This window comes from Miniopterus schreibersii, assembly GCF_964146895.1.
Source record: "Miniopterus schreibersii genome assembly, chromosome: 18".
Taxonomy (NCBI): Eukaryota; Metazoa; Chordata; class Mammalia; order Chiroptera; family Miniopteridae; genus Miniopterus; species Miniopterus schreibersii.
In genome coordinates, this window is record NC_138121.1 from 17,532 (window position 1) to 34,724 (window position 17,193).

The following is a 17,193-nucleotide window of genomic DNA, read 5'->3' on the forward strand; positions in this document are numbered from 1 at the left end:
GGCAGATTTTAAGAAACACCCTCAAAGCATGTCCAATGACCAAAAAAAGAAGACCTAAGAAACAAGGTAACCATTTTGGAAGATTGGTCCAGCATTTCCAACATCCACATCACATCTGTGCTCAAGAGAGACACCTGAGAACATGGAGGGAAGAAATTATCAAAGAGACTATGGAGTAAGATGACCAAAAACTGCCCAGCGCTTAAAGGAGACCTTGATGTCTTACTTTAACTCAAAGGCTTAGCACCAGGGTGAATTAAAAGGTCTCTTACCTAGGACTTAAAACTCAAAATAAAACCCTCCTTTTCAGCTTCAGCCATTCACAGTGGATGGGATATAAAACAAAAAAAGGAACCACTGAACTGACAAAAACAATCCAACTCATAGGTATAGGTCTCACAAGTGTGGTTACCTGAAGAAGGGGGTGGGAGAGGGAGAATTGGGTAAAGGGCTCAAAATATAGGATAACACCCCAGGCGGTGTGGCTCAGGGGTCAAGTGTCAACCCATGAACCAGGAGGTCTGCAGTTCGATGCCCGGTCAGGACACATGTCTGGGTTTTCGACTCGATCCCCAGGAGGGGGTGTGCAGGAGGCAGCCCATCAATAACTTTCTCTCATCACTGATTTTTCTCTCTCGCCCTCCTTCCCTCCCTCCCTCTCTGTGAAATCAATAAAAACACATTAAAATATATATATACAGTCAAAGGTGGTTAAGCATACAACTGAATATACAGATACCAAGTTATGATGAAAAGTACCTGGCAATTACGTGATGTTAGGAACCAAAGTTACCTCCGAAACTTTAATCTCTTAAAAAGCTCCAATAAATGAATTGCAGGTAACCTGCAGAGAAGGAAACGTCCAAGCGACTTGTGACTTATCAAGGACACTGGCTGCCGCAGTGATACGGGGCCTTCAGGGTTCTAGTGGGAAAAGTATTTTAAACTCTGAATTCTGTCCCTGTCAAATCGTTAGTCCAATGTGAGGGCAGATTAAAGACAACCTGAGAACAACTTACGCCCTTTCCTATAAAATTAACTGAAGACGGTCTCCGACATAGACATGTGTCGGGACAGAGGGCGAGACCTGTGACTTGGGACTCCCTGGAGCCGACCCAGGGAAGCTACCGCAGGGGCTGTCGGGAGGATTTCCACACCCCTGGCTCGGGGACACATCCCTGGGATGGGGACAGGGAGGAGGGCTGCAAGCAGCACGTCTTCAATGGGGACGCTTCAAACACTAGAAAGACTTAAGGATATGAAGAAAAGCAGGTGATGGAAGAAGAAAAGGAAGACAACTAGAAAACTTGTCTGTAACCACAGAGGACTCAGAAAAGTGGGGCATGGGCCGCAGTCATAGCCCAGGCGCCTTCCTGAAGAGGTGGGAGGTCTCACGATGCTATTGTACTGGAGGACAAAATGTAGATACACCTATCGAGGTGCACATTCTTTAAAGGGATTGATGACAACAATGACCCCTAGGAAATAAACCAAAATAATGGTATTCCTACTGTGGGCTGAGAGTGGGGAGAGGCGGGTCTCAGAATCTCCACCCTCTGCTGCAGGGCAGGAGCTGGCAGGTCCTCAGGGGCACTGGAGTGGGGAGTGCAGGGCTGGCAGCGGCTTCCTTTCATTTTCTGCTGTTTCCTCACTGTCCCATTTTGTTTCATGTGCATATTTTATTTTGACAAATAAAAGACATGAGAACGATAACCTGGGCAGATTAAAGGTGACAGAGGACTGAGTGGAAGCTACCCTGCCACTCTCCCGGGACCAAACTGGAATGACAACTAAACAACAGAAAAACCATCCTGAAAAACCAACTGCAACTGAAGACGAGCTGGACGGCACCCCCATAACCAAGGAGGAAAAGGGAAGATCGCAGAGACGGGTAGGAAGTGCGGGAGCACGAGAGGGCTGGCTGGGCTCCCACAGGCAGCAGCTGAAGGTCCAGAGGGAGATCTCAGCTGTGGGGGGTTCCCACTGAGGACTCTGGGGCGTCAACCCCTGGTGGGGCTCCCCAGCCCAGAGCACCAGACCTGAGATGGATGCCCACATAACATCTGGCCCTGAAAAGCAGCCGCATTTCTGCCAGGGAGAGATGGCTGGAAATGCAGGTCCCCTCTTCAAGAGCCAACCCACAAAGTTTTGTGTGCAGCCACTCACCTTGGGCTGCAGCAGAGGCAGGGCAGAGTGGACCATAGCTGTGAACCCTAACCCTGAACCCGAACCCGAACCCTAACCCTGAACCCGAACCCGGACCCGGACCCGGACCCGGACCCTGACCCTGACCCTGACCCTAACCCTGACCCTAAACCCTAGACCCTGGCCCTGGCCCTGGCCCTGGCCCTGACCCTGACCCTGACCCTGACCCTGACCCTGACCCTGACCCTAACCCTAACCCTAACCCTAACCCTAACCCTAACCCTAACCCTAACCCCTAACCCCTAACCCCTAACCCCTAACCCTAACCCTAACCCTAACCCTAACCCTAACCCTAACCCTAACAACCCTAACCCTAACCCTAACCCTAACCCTAACCCTAACCCTAACCCTAACCCTAACCCTAACCCTAACCCTAACCCTAACCCTAACCCAAACCCTAACCCTCCCCCACGAGCCCACATGGGACCGCAGACCTGACAGTTTCACCAGCCCCGAAGCCCAGGCCTAGATCTTCAGCCTGGGAGAGTGCCATGGAAGATGATGAAATGAGGACTGAGGCCAACAATGAAATTGCCAGATAGAAAACAAAACCCCTCAGAAATGACTTTGGAAGAGAAAGGAACTCATCATGGGGAAGCTGCAACTCAAAGACATCTCAGTTGACCTAGAGATGGGAGAAAGCATCCTAATAAGCAGACAGAAGCACTTTCACCGCGGGAAGAACACCATGGCATTAGAGGTCCTGAGGCAACTTCCCAACATGGCATGGGCCAGAGAGCCCACAGGGCTTCTCAGCAGAACCCCCCAGGGAACTCAGGAAATCTCCCCTTTTTATCAGGATAAAGCTCTGTAACTGTGTTGAATGGCCAAATGGCTACACCTGCTTCCCCAGGACACTGGCCTGGCTCTGAGAGGTGGCTCAGCCCAGGCTTCCCCCTGAAAGCTCAAGGAGCATCCTGGCCCCCGAGAAGGCATCGCTGCAAGCCTGGCTGTCAGCCCACTGTGCCTGGAAAACCAACACAGCATTACACAGGCAAGTGCCTTCTGCCTGACTCCCACTCCCCACAACCCTGCCCCCCAGCACACAGCCCCCAGTTCCCATTGCACCGACGTCCAGCCTCGAGACCTCACGTCCTGTGTTCATCTTTGGCCAGCTGATTCACTCCAGGAGTTAGGAAGGAAGCCCACACTACCTCCTAGGAAAGCCTCACTTGGCTGGATGGCAGGGGCTTGCTCAGATCCACAGCAGTCGCAGGGCTGGGAAAGGTAGACAGGGCAGGTGTTGAAATTCTTCGCCACACTCCTCGGTTCCTCCTGTCTGCAGCCTTCTGGACTGTTGTCCTGGCCCCACGGCCAGTCCACAGCAGCCAGGATACCCACGGCCCTCCCAAGCCCCTTTAAGACTACAATCTCGATATGAATCCAGGATCTTTATGCTGCTAGGAAACTCTGACAGCCTTTATCTGGGGAAAGAAAATGCCAGAAAGAGGCTGCAGGAAAATCCCAGGACAATCTCAGGAAAGAGGCCTGAGCACCATCCAGATGTCCTGTCTGCCCTCATGTTTCTGGATCTTCATTTGTCTGATGGAAAACCACCCTCTTCTTTTTGGGAGATGCTGGCTGGGGAAAGCTGTGGTTTCCAGAAACAGGTAAGCAAAGGGCTTTATGGGCACCAGCTGGGTGGGAGTCTGTAAACCAGGTGAGACTCCCCACACAGCCTGTGGATAGTGTTGCCCGAGACACAAGGCTTTGCTGCCTTACCTCTGAGGGAAGACACATTCTGGAGCCTGCAGTAGTGTCTCCAGGAAGCTGCCCGCCTGTGTGCCTGCCTGGCTAACGCCAGTGCCCTGACCCTCCTCCCGGTATGTGCTCTGGGGGTGCTGCTGGGTGGGTCTGCGAATCCTGCACACAAGGAACGTCCACAGCCCAATGTGGGGGGATGGGGCCCGGCTCACATGCAGCACAACCAAAGCAGAGCCTGGAATTCTCTTAAAATATAGAACTGTCCAAAGAAAATATTGGAAGGCAGATTTTAAGAAACACCCTCAAAGCATGTCCAATGACCAAAAAAAGAAGACCTAAGAAACAAGGTAACCATTTTGGAAGATTGGTCCAGCATTTCCAACATCCACATCACATCTGTGCTCAAGAGAGACACCTGAGAACATGGAGGGAAGAAATTATCAAAGAGACTATGGAGTAAGATGACCAAAAACTGCCCAGCGCTTAAAGGAGACCTTGATGTCTTACTTTAACTCAAAGGCTTAGCACCAGGGTGAATTAAAAGGTCTCTTACCTAGGACTTAAAACTCAAAATAAAACCCTCCTTTTCAGCTTCAGCCATTCACAGTGGATGGGATATAAAACAAAAAAAGGAACCACTGAACTGACAAAAACAATCCAACTCATAGGTATAGGTCTCACAAGTGTGGTTACCTGAAGAAGGGGGTGGGAGAGGGAGAATTGGGTAAAGGGCTCAAAATATAGGATAACACCCCAGGCGGTGTGGCTCAGGGGTCAAGTGTCAACCCATGAACCAGGAGGTCTGCAGTTCGATGCCCGGTCAGGACACATGTCTGGGTTTTCGACTCGATCCCCAGGAGGGGGTGTGCAGGAGGCAGCCCATCAATAACTTTCTCTCATCACTGATTTTTCTCTCTCGCCCTCCTTCCCTCCCTCCCTCTCTGTGAAATCAATAAAAACACATTAAAATATATATATACAGTCAAAGGTGGTTAAGCATACAACTGAATATACAGATACCAAGTTATGATGAAAAGTACCTGGCAATTACGTGATGTTAGGAACCAAAGTTACCTCCGAAACTTTAATCTCTTAAAAAGCTCCAATAAATGAATTGCAGGTAACCTGCAGAGAAGGAAACGTCCAAGCGACTTGTGACTTATCAAGGACACTGGCTGCCGCAGTGATACGGGGCCTTCAGGGTTCTAGTGGGAAAAGTATTTTAAACTCTGAATTCTGTCCCTGTCAAATCGTTAGTCCAATGTGAGGGCAGATTAAAGACAACCTGAGAACAACTTACGCCCTTTCCTATAAAATTAACTGAAGACGGTCTCCGACATAGACATGTGTCGGGACAGAGGGCGAGACCTGTGACTTGGGACTCCCTGGAGCCGACCCAGGGAAGCTACCGCAGGGGCTGTCGGGAGGATTTCCACACCCCTGGCTCGGGGACACATCCCTGGGATGGGGACAGGGAGGAGGGCTGCAAGCAGCACGTCTTCAATGGGGACGCTTCAAACACTAGAAAGACTTAAGGATATGAAGAAAAGCAGGTGATGGAAGAAGAAAAGGAAGACAACTAGAAAACTTGTCTGTAACCACAGAGGACTCAGAAAAGTGGGGCATGGGCCGCAGTCATAGCCCAGGCGCCTTCCTGAAGAGGTGGGAGGTCTCACGATGCTATTGTACTGGAGGACAAAATGTAGATACACCTATCGAGGTGCACATTCTTTAAAGGGATTGATGACAACAATGACCCCTAGGAAATAAACCAAAATAATGGTATTCCTACTGTGGGCTGAGAGTGGGGAGAGGCGGGTCTCAGAATCTCCACCCTCTGCTGCAGGGCAGGAGCTGGCAGGTCCTCAGGGGCACTGGAGTGGGGAGTGCAGGGCTGGCAGCGGCTTCCTTTCATTTTCTGCTGTTTCCTCACTGTCCCATTTTGTTTCATGTGCATATTTTATTTTGACAAATAAAAGACATGAGAACGATAACCTGGGCAGATTAAAGGTGACAGAGGACTGAGTGGAAGCTACCCTGCCACTCTCCCGGGACCAAACTGGAATGACAACTAAACAACAGAAAAACCATCCTGAAAAACCAACTGCAACTGAAGACGAGCTGGACGGCACCCCCATAACCAAGGAGGAAAAGGGAAGATCGCAGAGACGGGTAGGAAGTGCGGGAGCACGAGAGGGCTGGCTGGGCTCCCACAGGCAGCAGCTGAAGGTCCAGAGGGAGATCTCAGCTGTGGGGGGTTCCCACTGAGGACTCTGGGGCGTCAACCCCTGGTGGGGCTCCCCAGCCCAGAGCACCAGACCTGAGATGGATGCCCACATAACATCTGGCCCTGAAAAGCAGCCGCATTTCTGCCAGGGAGAGATGGCTGGAAATGCAGGTCCCCTCTTCAAGAGCCAACCCACAAAGTTTTGTGTGCAGCCACTCACCTTGGGCTGCAGCAGAGGCAGGGCAGAGTGGACCATAGCTGTGAACCCTAACCCTGAACCCGAACCCGAACCCTAACCCTGAACCCGAACCCGGACCCGGACCCGGACCCGGACCCTGACCCTGACCCTGACCCTAACCCTGACCCTAAACCCTAGACCCTGGCCCTGGCCCTGGCCCTGGCCCTGGCCCTGACCCTAAGCCTAACCCTAAGCCTAACCCTAACCCTAACCCTAACCCCAACCCCAACCCTAACCCCTAACCCCTAACCCTAACCCTAACCCCTAACCTCAACCCCTAACCCCTAACCCCTAACCCTAACCCCTAACTCTAACCCTAAACCCTAAACCCTAACCCTAACCCCTAACCCTAACCCTAACCCTAACCCCTAACCCCTAACCCTAACCCTAACCCAAACTCTAACCCTCCCCCACGAGCCCACATGGGACCGCAGACCTGACAGTTTCACCAGCCCCGAAGCCCAGGCCTAGATCTTCAGCCTGGGAGAGTGCCATGGAAGATGATGAAATGAGGACTGAGGCCAACAATGAAATTGCCAGATAGAAAACAAAACCCCTCAGAAATGACTTTGGAAGAGAAAGGAACTCATCATGGGGAAGCTGCAACTCAAAGACATCTCAGTTGACCTAGAGATGGGAGAAAGCATCCTAATAAGCAGACAGAAGCACTTTCACCGCGGGAAGAACACCATGGCATTAGAGGTCCCGAGGCAACTTCCAAACATGGCATGGGCCAGACAGCCCACAGGGCTTCTCAGCAGAACCCCCAGGGAACTCAGGAAATCTCCCTTTTTTATCAGGATAAAGCTCTGTTACTGTGTTGAATGGCCAAATGGCTACACCTGCTTCCCCAGGACACTGGCCTGGCTCTGAGAGGTGGCTCAGCCCAGGCTTCCCCCTGAAAGCTCAAGGAGCATCCTGGCCCCCGAGAAGGCATCGCTGCAAGCCTGGCTGTCAGCCCACTGTGCCTGGAAAACCAACACAGCATTACACAGGCAGGTGCCTTCTGCCTGACTCCCCCCCCCCCACAACCCTGCCCCCCAGCACACAGCCCCCAGTTCCCATTCCACCGACGTCCAGCTTCGAGACCTCACGTCCTGTGTTCATCTTTGGCCAGCTGATTCACTCCAGGAGTTAGGAAGGAAGCCCACACTACCTCCTAGGAAAGCCTCACTTGGCTGGATGGCAGGGGCTTGCTCAGATCCACAGCAGTCGCAGGGCTGGGAAAGGTAGACAGGGCAGGTGTTGAAATTCTTCGCCACACTCCTCGGTTCCTCCTGTCTGCAGCCTTCTGGACTGTTGTCCTGGCCCCACGGCCAGTCCACAGCAGCCAGGATACCCACGGCCCTCCCAAGCCCCTTTAAGACTACAATCTCGATATGAATCCAGGATCTTTATGCTGCTCGGGAACTCTGACAGCCTTTATCTGGGGAAAGAAAATGCCAGAAAGAGGCTGCAGGAAAATCCCAGGACAATCTCAGGAAAGGGCTGAGCACCATCCAGATGTCCTGTCTGCCCTCTTGTTTCTGGATCTTCATTTGTCTGATGGAAAACCACCCTCTTCTTTTTGGGAGATGCTGGCTGGGGAAAGCTGTGGTTTCCAGAAACAGGTAAGCAAAGGGCTTTATGGGCACCAGCTGGGTGGGAGTCTGTAAACCAGGTGAGACTCCTCACATAGCCTGTGGATACTGTTGCCCGAGACACAAGGCTTTGCTGCCTTACCTCTGAGGGAAGACACATTCTGGAGCCTGCAGTAGTGTCTCCAGGAAGCTGCCCGCCTGTGTGCCTGCCTGGCTAACACCAGTGCCCTGACCCTCCTCCCGGTATGTGCTCTGGGGGTGCTGCTGGGTGGGTCTGCGAATCCTGCACACAAGGAACGTCCACAGCCCAATGTGGGGGGATGGGGCCCGGCTCACATGCAGCACAACCAAAGCAGAGCCTGGAATTCTCTTAAAATATAGAACTGTCCAAAGAAAATATTGGAAGGCAGATTTTAAGAAACACCCTCAAAGCATGTCCAATGACCAAAAAAAGAAGACCTAAGAAACAAGGTAACCATTTTGGAAGATTGGTCCAGCATTTCCAACATCCACATCACATCTGTGCTCAAGAGAGACACCTGAGAACATGGAGGGAAGAAATTATCAAAGAGACTATGAAGTAAGATGACCAAAAACTGCCCAGCGCTTAAAGGAGACCTTGATGTCTTACTTTAACTCAAAGGCTTAGCACCAGGGTGAATTAAAAGGTCTCTTACCTAGGACTTAAAACTCAAAACAAAACCCTCCTTTTCAGCTTCAGCCATTCACGGTGGATGGGATATAAAACAAAAAAAGGAACCACTGAACTGACAAAAACAATCCAACTCATAGGTATAGGTCTCACAAGTGTGGTTACCTGAAGAAGGGGGTGGGAGAGGGAGAATTGGGTAAAGGGCTCAAAATATAGGATAACACCCCAGGCGGTGTGGCTCAGGGGTCAAGTGTCAACCCATGAACCAGGAGGTCTGCAGTTCGATGCCCGGTCAGGACACATGCCTGGGTTTTCGACTCGATCCCCAGGAGGGGGTGTGCAGGAGGCAGCCCATCAATAACTTTCTCTCATCACTGATTTTTCTCTCTCGCCCTCCTTCCCTCCCTCCCTCTCTGTGAAATCAATAAAAACACATTAAAATATATATATACAGTCAAAGGTGGTTAAGCATACAACTGAATATACAGATACCAAGTTATGATGAAAAGTACCTAGCAATTACGTGATGTTAGGAACCAAAGTTACCTCCGAAACTTTAATCTCTTAAAAAGCTCCAATAAATGAATTGCAGGTAACCTGCAGAGAAGGAAACGTCCAAGCGACTTGTGACTTATCAAGGACACTGGCTGCTGCAGTGATACGGAGCTTTCAGGTTTCTAGTGGGAAAAGTATTTTAAACTCTGAATTCTGTCCCTGTCAAATCGTTAGTCCAATGTGAGGGCAGATTAAAGACAACCTGAGAACAACTTACGCCCTTTCCTATAAAATTAACTGAAGATTGTCTCCGACATAAGACATGTGTCGGGACAGAGAGGGCGAGACCTGTGACTTGGGACTCCCTGGAGCCGACCCAGGGAAGCTACTGCAGGGGCTGTCGGGAGGATTTCCACACCCCTGGCTCGGGGACACATCCCTGGGATGGGGACAGGGAGGAGGGCTGCAAGCAGCACGTCTTCAATGGGGACGCTTCAAACACTAGAAAGGCTTAAGGATATGAATAAAAGCAGGTGATGGAAGAAGAAAAGGAAGACAATTAGAAAACATGTCTGTAACCACAGAGGACTCAGAAAAGTGGGGCATGGGCCGCAGTCATAGCCCAGGCACCTTCCTGAAGAGGTGGGAGGTCTCACGATGCTATTGTACTGGAGGACAAAATATAGATACACCTATCGAGGTGCACGTTCTTTAAAGGGATTGATGACAACAATGACCCCTAGGAAATAAACCAAGATAATGGTATTCCTACTGTGGGCTGAGAGTGGGGAGAGGCGGGTCTCAGAACCTCCACCCTCTGCTGCAGGGCAGGAGCTGGCAGGTCCTCAGGGGCACTGCAGTGGGGAGTGCAGGGCTGGCAGCGGCTTCCTTTCATTTTCTGCTCTTTCCTCACTGTCCCATTTTGTTTCATGTGCATATTTTATTTTGACAAATAAAAGACATGAGAACGATAACCTGGGCAGATTAAAGGTGACAGAGGACTGAGTGGAAGCTACCCTGCCACTCTCCCGGGACCAAACTGGAATGACAACTAAACGACAGAAAAACCATCCTGAAAAACCAACTGCAACTGAAGACGAGCTGGACGGCACCCCCATAACCAAGGAAGAAAAGAGAAGATCGCAGAGACGTGTAGGAAGTGCGGGAGCACGAGAGGGCTGGCTGGGCTCCCACAGGCAGCAGCTGAAGGTCCAGAGGGAGATCTCAGCTGTGGGGGGTTCCCACTGAGGACTCTGGGGCGTCAACCCCGGTGGGGCTCCCCAGCCCAGAGCACCAGACCTGAGACGGATGCCCACATAACATCTGGCCCTGAAAAGCAGCCGCATTTCTGGCAGGGAGAGATGGCTGGAAATACAGGCCCCCTCTTCAAGAGCCAACCCACAAAGTTTTGTGTGCAGCCACTCACCTTGGCCTCCAGCAGAGGGAGGGCAGAGTGAACCGTAGCTGTGTGGGAAGAATCTAGGCCGAAGGCACCCCTCTGGATTCCGGTGCGGAGCCATTCCCCCAGACTGCAGAGGCAGACACTGACCTTTCCAGCAGGTTTTGCCTGAGGAGGAAGGAATTGCCCCCACCCTGCTAGAAAACCTCTCGCCCTACCCCCCTGGAGTTTCTAAAGCAGGAGGCTCATTAAGAGAATCAGGTTTATCAGCCTGCAGGCAGAGGCAGACCTCAGAGTGCTTTGAGTCTCTGCCTGATCTGCTTCTCAACCTGGGCCTTGCAAAAGCAGACTTAGGTGTGCATCTCGGTCCTGCCAAAACACACTCAGCCCTGAGAGAGGGGACCTCAAGCTGTGGGTTGCTGATAGCTCCAAACAGGATGCTCAAAGCCAGTCACAAACAGCATCTGGCATTTGCCTGCATTAGAGACCCTCCAAAAGGACAGCTTGACCTAGCAGGCCAACCTAATGAATAGAAACTTGCCCAAATAGGCAGCTATTAGGGCAAGCTTCAGCTTCTAACAGACCCCATGCAAAACAGGTCCACTGTCCTAAGGGTTTTACCTGTTCCTTTTTGTTTTATACAAACAAAATTTATTTGAAATGCAGATGTCCAAGGCCTATCTCCAGAAATTCTTCAGCTGAATTTGGAGTAATATCCAAGAATATGCATTTTAAACATATTTAGATATTTATATCTGGATTACTGCCTGAATTTTACAACTGGCTTCTGTTTTTGTATTTGCTGAGACACAATGACAAGTAAATGGGCTTGAATTTGGAATGTCAAGATGGACCAGATATATTATATTTGAACTTAATGTAATACTCAACATAAGATTAGTGGTGTACGCCTCTCTCGTTGCTTTCTATTTGTATAGGGTTAGATATAGTTTGTATTTCTCAAGGTACTGCTTCCCATTTTAAGTCTCTTTTTGCACATTAACTCCCTCATATGTGCTGATGTCTATTATGTATTTATTTAACAAACCAATTAAAATCAGTATATTTACTTATTTACTTTATAATCAAACCTCCATTACACCTCTGACTCAGACACTCCAAAATCCTGAGGCTGTGCGTTCCTATTGCCTCCTTCATAAAGTAGTAAACTCCTACCCTATTACTTAATGAAAAAAGAACTTTCCTACATTGAAAAGGGTTATTGGAAACAAGGGGAGAGATGTACAAAATTATATAGCCACAAAGATGACGCAAGAAATTGAGCCAAGAAAGACTTTTACAAATGGATTTGTGCCCCTTTTTTGTGGCTCTTACATTATGATTATTTTCATAAGTGCTAATGAAAAATCTTCAGGGAGATGATGGCATCTAACAAAGTCATGACTTCAGGGATGCTTGACGTCCTTCCAGTCAAAAGAAGAAGAAAAAGTTGCCTAACATAAAAAATTACAGGTACTAGTTAACTCCTATGCCCAAGTCCAAATTCAGATGTTGAAAACCCATAGCCCTAAATAAAAATTTATTCACTCTCTCTAGTTTTTCAGCATTGTGCCTAGAAGAGGAAGGTAAGAGAAATGGAAATAGGCATCTAGGATGAAAAAATAATGCAAATTGAAGGGAGATATAAAAATTATCAAACGAAGGCTGAGAAATTCAGGAATATAGTCTTAGATATTTATTGTAATCTCCAAAAATTAAAAGAAGATAAATCCAAAGAACAAAAACCACTTTCTATACAGAATTCACATACAAATACCTAATACAGCGCATACAATTTTTACACAGTTAACTTCAAGAGAAGTAAAATTTCAAATGTGAACGCACTTTATAGCTTTAAGCCCAGGCAAGAGCTCCTGTGGACACGTGAAGAGTCACGAGATTTGCCGCGCAGTTTTCAGCTGAACGTCAGATCGCCACAGGAAAGCATGGAGCACTTGCTAGTATTTGCTCAAGAAGAGCTCCACGGAGTCCCCAAGGCGCCCGGGGCGCCCTCCCTCCGGGCCGCCGCGACCCGCACAGGACCTCTGGCGGGCGGGGCTCACCGCCCGAGTTACCTGAGGGCGAACTGCGGCTCCCAGGGCGCCTGGGGCCGCCCCCACTCCCGTTCTCGGCGACTTCCTTTTCCCTCAGTCCCGGGGAAATCTCGGCCTCTTTGTAACCCGGGGGAGGCTCTCAACGGACGGGGCGGGGCCAGTGGCGGCTCAGCCAATCAAGGCCGCTCGCCCGTCTCCACGGCGACCGCCCGGCTCGCTCCCTTCCCAGCTGCTGAGCGTCTCTGCTGAAGGTCGCTTGCGGTTTCTGAACATTGTATAAAAGAATCTAATAAACAAAATAGACTGAAGAAGAAAAAAGATCCAGAGAAACAGAAGCAGGGAACAGTCTGATGAATCTCAGTGGGGAGGCGGGGGTGGGGGAGTGGGTGGGGGGAGAGTAATCGAAGACCTTATATGCATAACCTATAGACGCAAGGCAACTGTGTGGTGAAAGACTGGGGGGCGCGGATGCCGGGTGGACGGGACCCACGGGGAGAAAAGGGGGGGATATATATAATACTTCCAACAATAAAAGTAATTTTTTTTTTTTTTTAATTAAGACAGCTCAAATAAAGTCAGACCCGCTACCAAAAGCAAAGGAAGGTCCAGGATCCAGGAGACACTCACACAACTTCACCACATGGGCAGGGAACCAGCAGGCTCAATGGCCCTTTCCTGGATCCTAGCACCGGGTCGGAGTCAAAGGGGTGGTCTTGGGGGAGCATCTTTGGAAGCCTAATGACTGCACCAAGTAATGTTAATGTCAGAAATCATTCAAACCTGTGAAGATATTTTGTGAGTTTATTTTAAATGGCATGCATGAAATCCATTGGTGATAGATTAGGGAGGCAGGAGAAAGCAAAGCAGGGAAACCTCTGTGATTGGATAAAAGGTACAATAATAGACACATACCTCTTTTACGTAGGTGGTTACAGGATAGTTAACAGTCAACAGTTAACAAGATATCAATAACAATGAGAAAATTCCTGGTCTCTGCCCTATTGCATTGAGGGCCTGGAAATTACTTTGTTTTGCAAAGACATGTGTTAGGTGTGCCATCCCAGATGCAAAAGACAACAGGTTAATGTGAAAATTAACCTTTGTCAGTGAAAAATACTGCCTCAGGAAAAGGCTACGAACCATAAGACTCTGATTGCTCAAACCGTATGTCCTCTGGCCACCAGGCCAGTGTCAAGAAACAGCCTGAGAAACGAACAAACCTGAGTTCGAGCAATGGGAATGAAAGAGACAAAGTTATGGGATCAGGAAGACTGCTCTCTGACGAGGAGCAGCCCCAAATGGCTTCAATGCCTTTAGTATATAGTAAGTGACAATTGGTAATGAGGTGAGGGTGATACAAAGTAGTGCCTTCAAGGCTGCATAAACACTCTTTCAGAGTAAACTCCCTGCCTCCTGCGTGAGCCCAGACCGTGGTAATTTCTTTATCTCGGCTCCTCATGGGAACTTGTGGGGAGGGTTGAGTCCTTGACTTCAAACCCTCAGGTGACATGGGCCATGTCCGGACACGTCACCAGCTCCCAACAGGCTGGGGAAAGAGCTGCTTTACTTTCCCTTCTTGTCCAGGATCGGGAGGGTGAGGCAGTAATTCTAGCTAAAAACAGAATGACTAACTGCAAGAGTAAAACTAAAATAACTATGAACACCTGGCAGTGATGAACTGGCACCAAAGGTACGAGGCATGTCTTCCCTCCAGTCTCTACAAGCAGACACTCTCGGGTGACTGAGGGTCTCCCTCTTGATGTGCAAGGGCTTCATAGGGACTCTAGAATACAATTGTAACTAGACTTTGACCCGTCTGGGGAGTGCATATAAGGTTTGGTCGCCCAGCATTTCGGTCCTCAGGGTTGTTTTAGACAGCCTGTGAGAGAAACCGAGGCACGTAAACTGAGCGAGGGTGACCATCAGGCTTCGCAGCCTCTGAGCACCTCCTCCACAAGCAGCACACTCTGACCCACCACATTGATCCCCAAGGATTCGGCTCGCAGCCGTGACCCTCGGACCCACACTCTCGCAATATACTCCTATCACCCATGTGTTGTTACGATTTAATAGGCCTCACCTGCCCAACTGGTCTGTTTAACCTACACTTTCGCTGGTCTCTATGCTCCAGGAACATTGTTGCATTTGTCCCTCAGTTAAAAACTGGACAGGAACCGTTAGACAGGAATCACTTTCTAGGACAGGAAATGGACCCTCCTCTTCTTACCTGTGCCCTAGTGACATTGTAGGGAACATCGCTGGGCTAGCTCTTTATTTTTAATATATTTTTATTGATTTCAAAGAGAGGAAGGGAGAGGAACAGAGAGCTAGAAACGTCAATGATGAGTCAGTGATCGGCTGCCTCCTGCACACCCCCTGCTGGGGATCAAGCCTGGAACCGGGGCATGTGCCCTGACCGGGAATCTAACCTCGATCTCCTGGATCCTAGGTCGATGCTCAACCACAGAGCCATGCCGGCCGGGCTGGGCTAGCTCTTTAAATTGGCAGCTGATAACCTGTATCTGGAGGTGGTGAATGCCAAACTCTTTGCAGGAAAAGAATAAAGCCAGTCGTCCTCAACACTGTGGCTTGAAGGACAAGGTTAACTGTGGTCTCTTTCCTCCCTGCATCTTTTCATAGCTATGGAGTTCCCTCTCTCTCCCTCTCCCTCTCCCTCTCCCTCTCCCTCTCCCTCTCTCCCCCTCTCCCTCTCCCTCTCCCTCTCCCTCTCTCTCTCTCTCTCTCTGCAGACTGCCACACTGTGCAGACATGGGTCGAGTATTTAAGAGCCATTAGGCACTCGCCACTCCCGCGACAGGATGAGTTGGTCATGGACCAGGGAAGTTTGCAGTAGGGACCTCGGTGACTGCAAGACAACGTCCATACACCCAGGAACACTGTGAAATCACACAAGGCCCTTCCCCACAGATTTAGGGCATGTGCCCTAAACCAGGAATCAAACTGTGATCTCCTGGATCCTAGGTCGACGCTCAACCTCTGAGCCACACCCAGCCAGGCTGGGGAGAGAGATCTTTGCCCTTTGGCTGGAAGGATGTTCTTTTCTTCACTTTCTCTTCCTTCCTTTGTGTCTATAGTTAAACTCAGATGAACTTCTTTGAGCTTCTTGAAATCCTCAAGGTAGCGCTAAGGGTTAAGGGTTGAGAGACCCTAGGCTACAGGTAAGGGTCAAGATAACTAAGAACAGGGGAGGAAATAGATGGCTGCTCTTTAACGTTCACGTTTCTGTTGGAGTTGCTTTGTGAGGGTCTCAACAGGACATGATGCTGGATAAATGAGAGCCTAAAATATTCTGACTTGGAAAATGAGGGACACCTGGCAGTTTCTAACCTTCCTAGACAAGGCCCACAGGGCTCACCCCCAGGGCCAGAGGTGCTGTCTCCTGCTGGCTGCCCAGCTCACATGCAGGGAGTATGTCCACCTTCCCTGCGACTGGGCATCTGGGACTGTTGGGTGGTCTGCCCTCAGGGCACGAGGAAAGGTCCACATCCCCTGTCCCCCTGGGCGAAAGGGACCCTACCCTGCTGTGGTTCTCAGGCCACAGGACTACTGCCCGGACACCCCAGAGAATAGCAGGGATGCCTCTGACTCTCAGCTGGGAATTTATGTCTCTCCATAGATGGGAGCCAGTCCAGTGTCTCCAGATACCCCATTGGGGTGACATACCCCTGTGGGCAAAATGTGACGAGGCACTCAAGCTTTGGTTTTGTTTTCTTATTTTTTTAATTTATCTTTATTGTTGAAAGTATTAGAGATGTCCCTTTTTCCCACTTACCCCTGGAGCCCGCTCCCTGCCCCTCCCCAGCCTTCCCCTCACTATTGTCTACCCCTCACACGCATAAACACTATCGTCCGTCCCTCACAGGCATGACCACTATCGTCCGTCCCTCACCCGCATGAACACTATCGTCCGTCCCTCACAGGCATGGACACTATCGTCCGTCCCTCACACGCATGGACACTATCGTCCGTCCCTCACACGCATGGACACTATCGTCCGTCCCTCACGGGCATGGACACTATCGTCCGTCCCTCACAGGCATGGACACTACCGTCCGCCCCTCACAGGCATGGACATTGTCGTCGGTCCCTCACCCGCATGAACACTGTCCTCTGTCCCTCACAGGCATGGACACTATCGTCTGTCCCTCAAGGGCATGGACACTATCGTCTGTCCCTCAAGGGCATGGACACTATCGTCTGTCCCTCAAGGGCATGGACACTATCGTCCGTCCCTCACAGGCATGGACACTGTCGTCCGTCCCTCACAGGCATGGACACTATCGTGCGTCCCTCACAGGCATGGACACTATCGTGCGTCCCTCACAGGCATGGACACTATCCTCTGTCCCTCACAGGCATGAACACTATCGTCGGTCCCTCACCCGCATAAACACCTGTGAGTTCATTGGTGACTCTTCCCTCCTCCCTCTTCCCTCTGAAACACGTCGGTCTGACGCTTTATTTCTGAAGCCTTTTTGGACCTGCCTTAGTTAAACATAACTATTACTCACAACGCCACTTCGAGATTTAAAGTTCTCCCAGAGACTCTCCTACTGTATTTATTATTTCACCTGTTCTTTGACTCTTTGAGCCCCACGCACTGTTCTGTCCACGACTT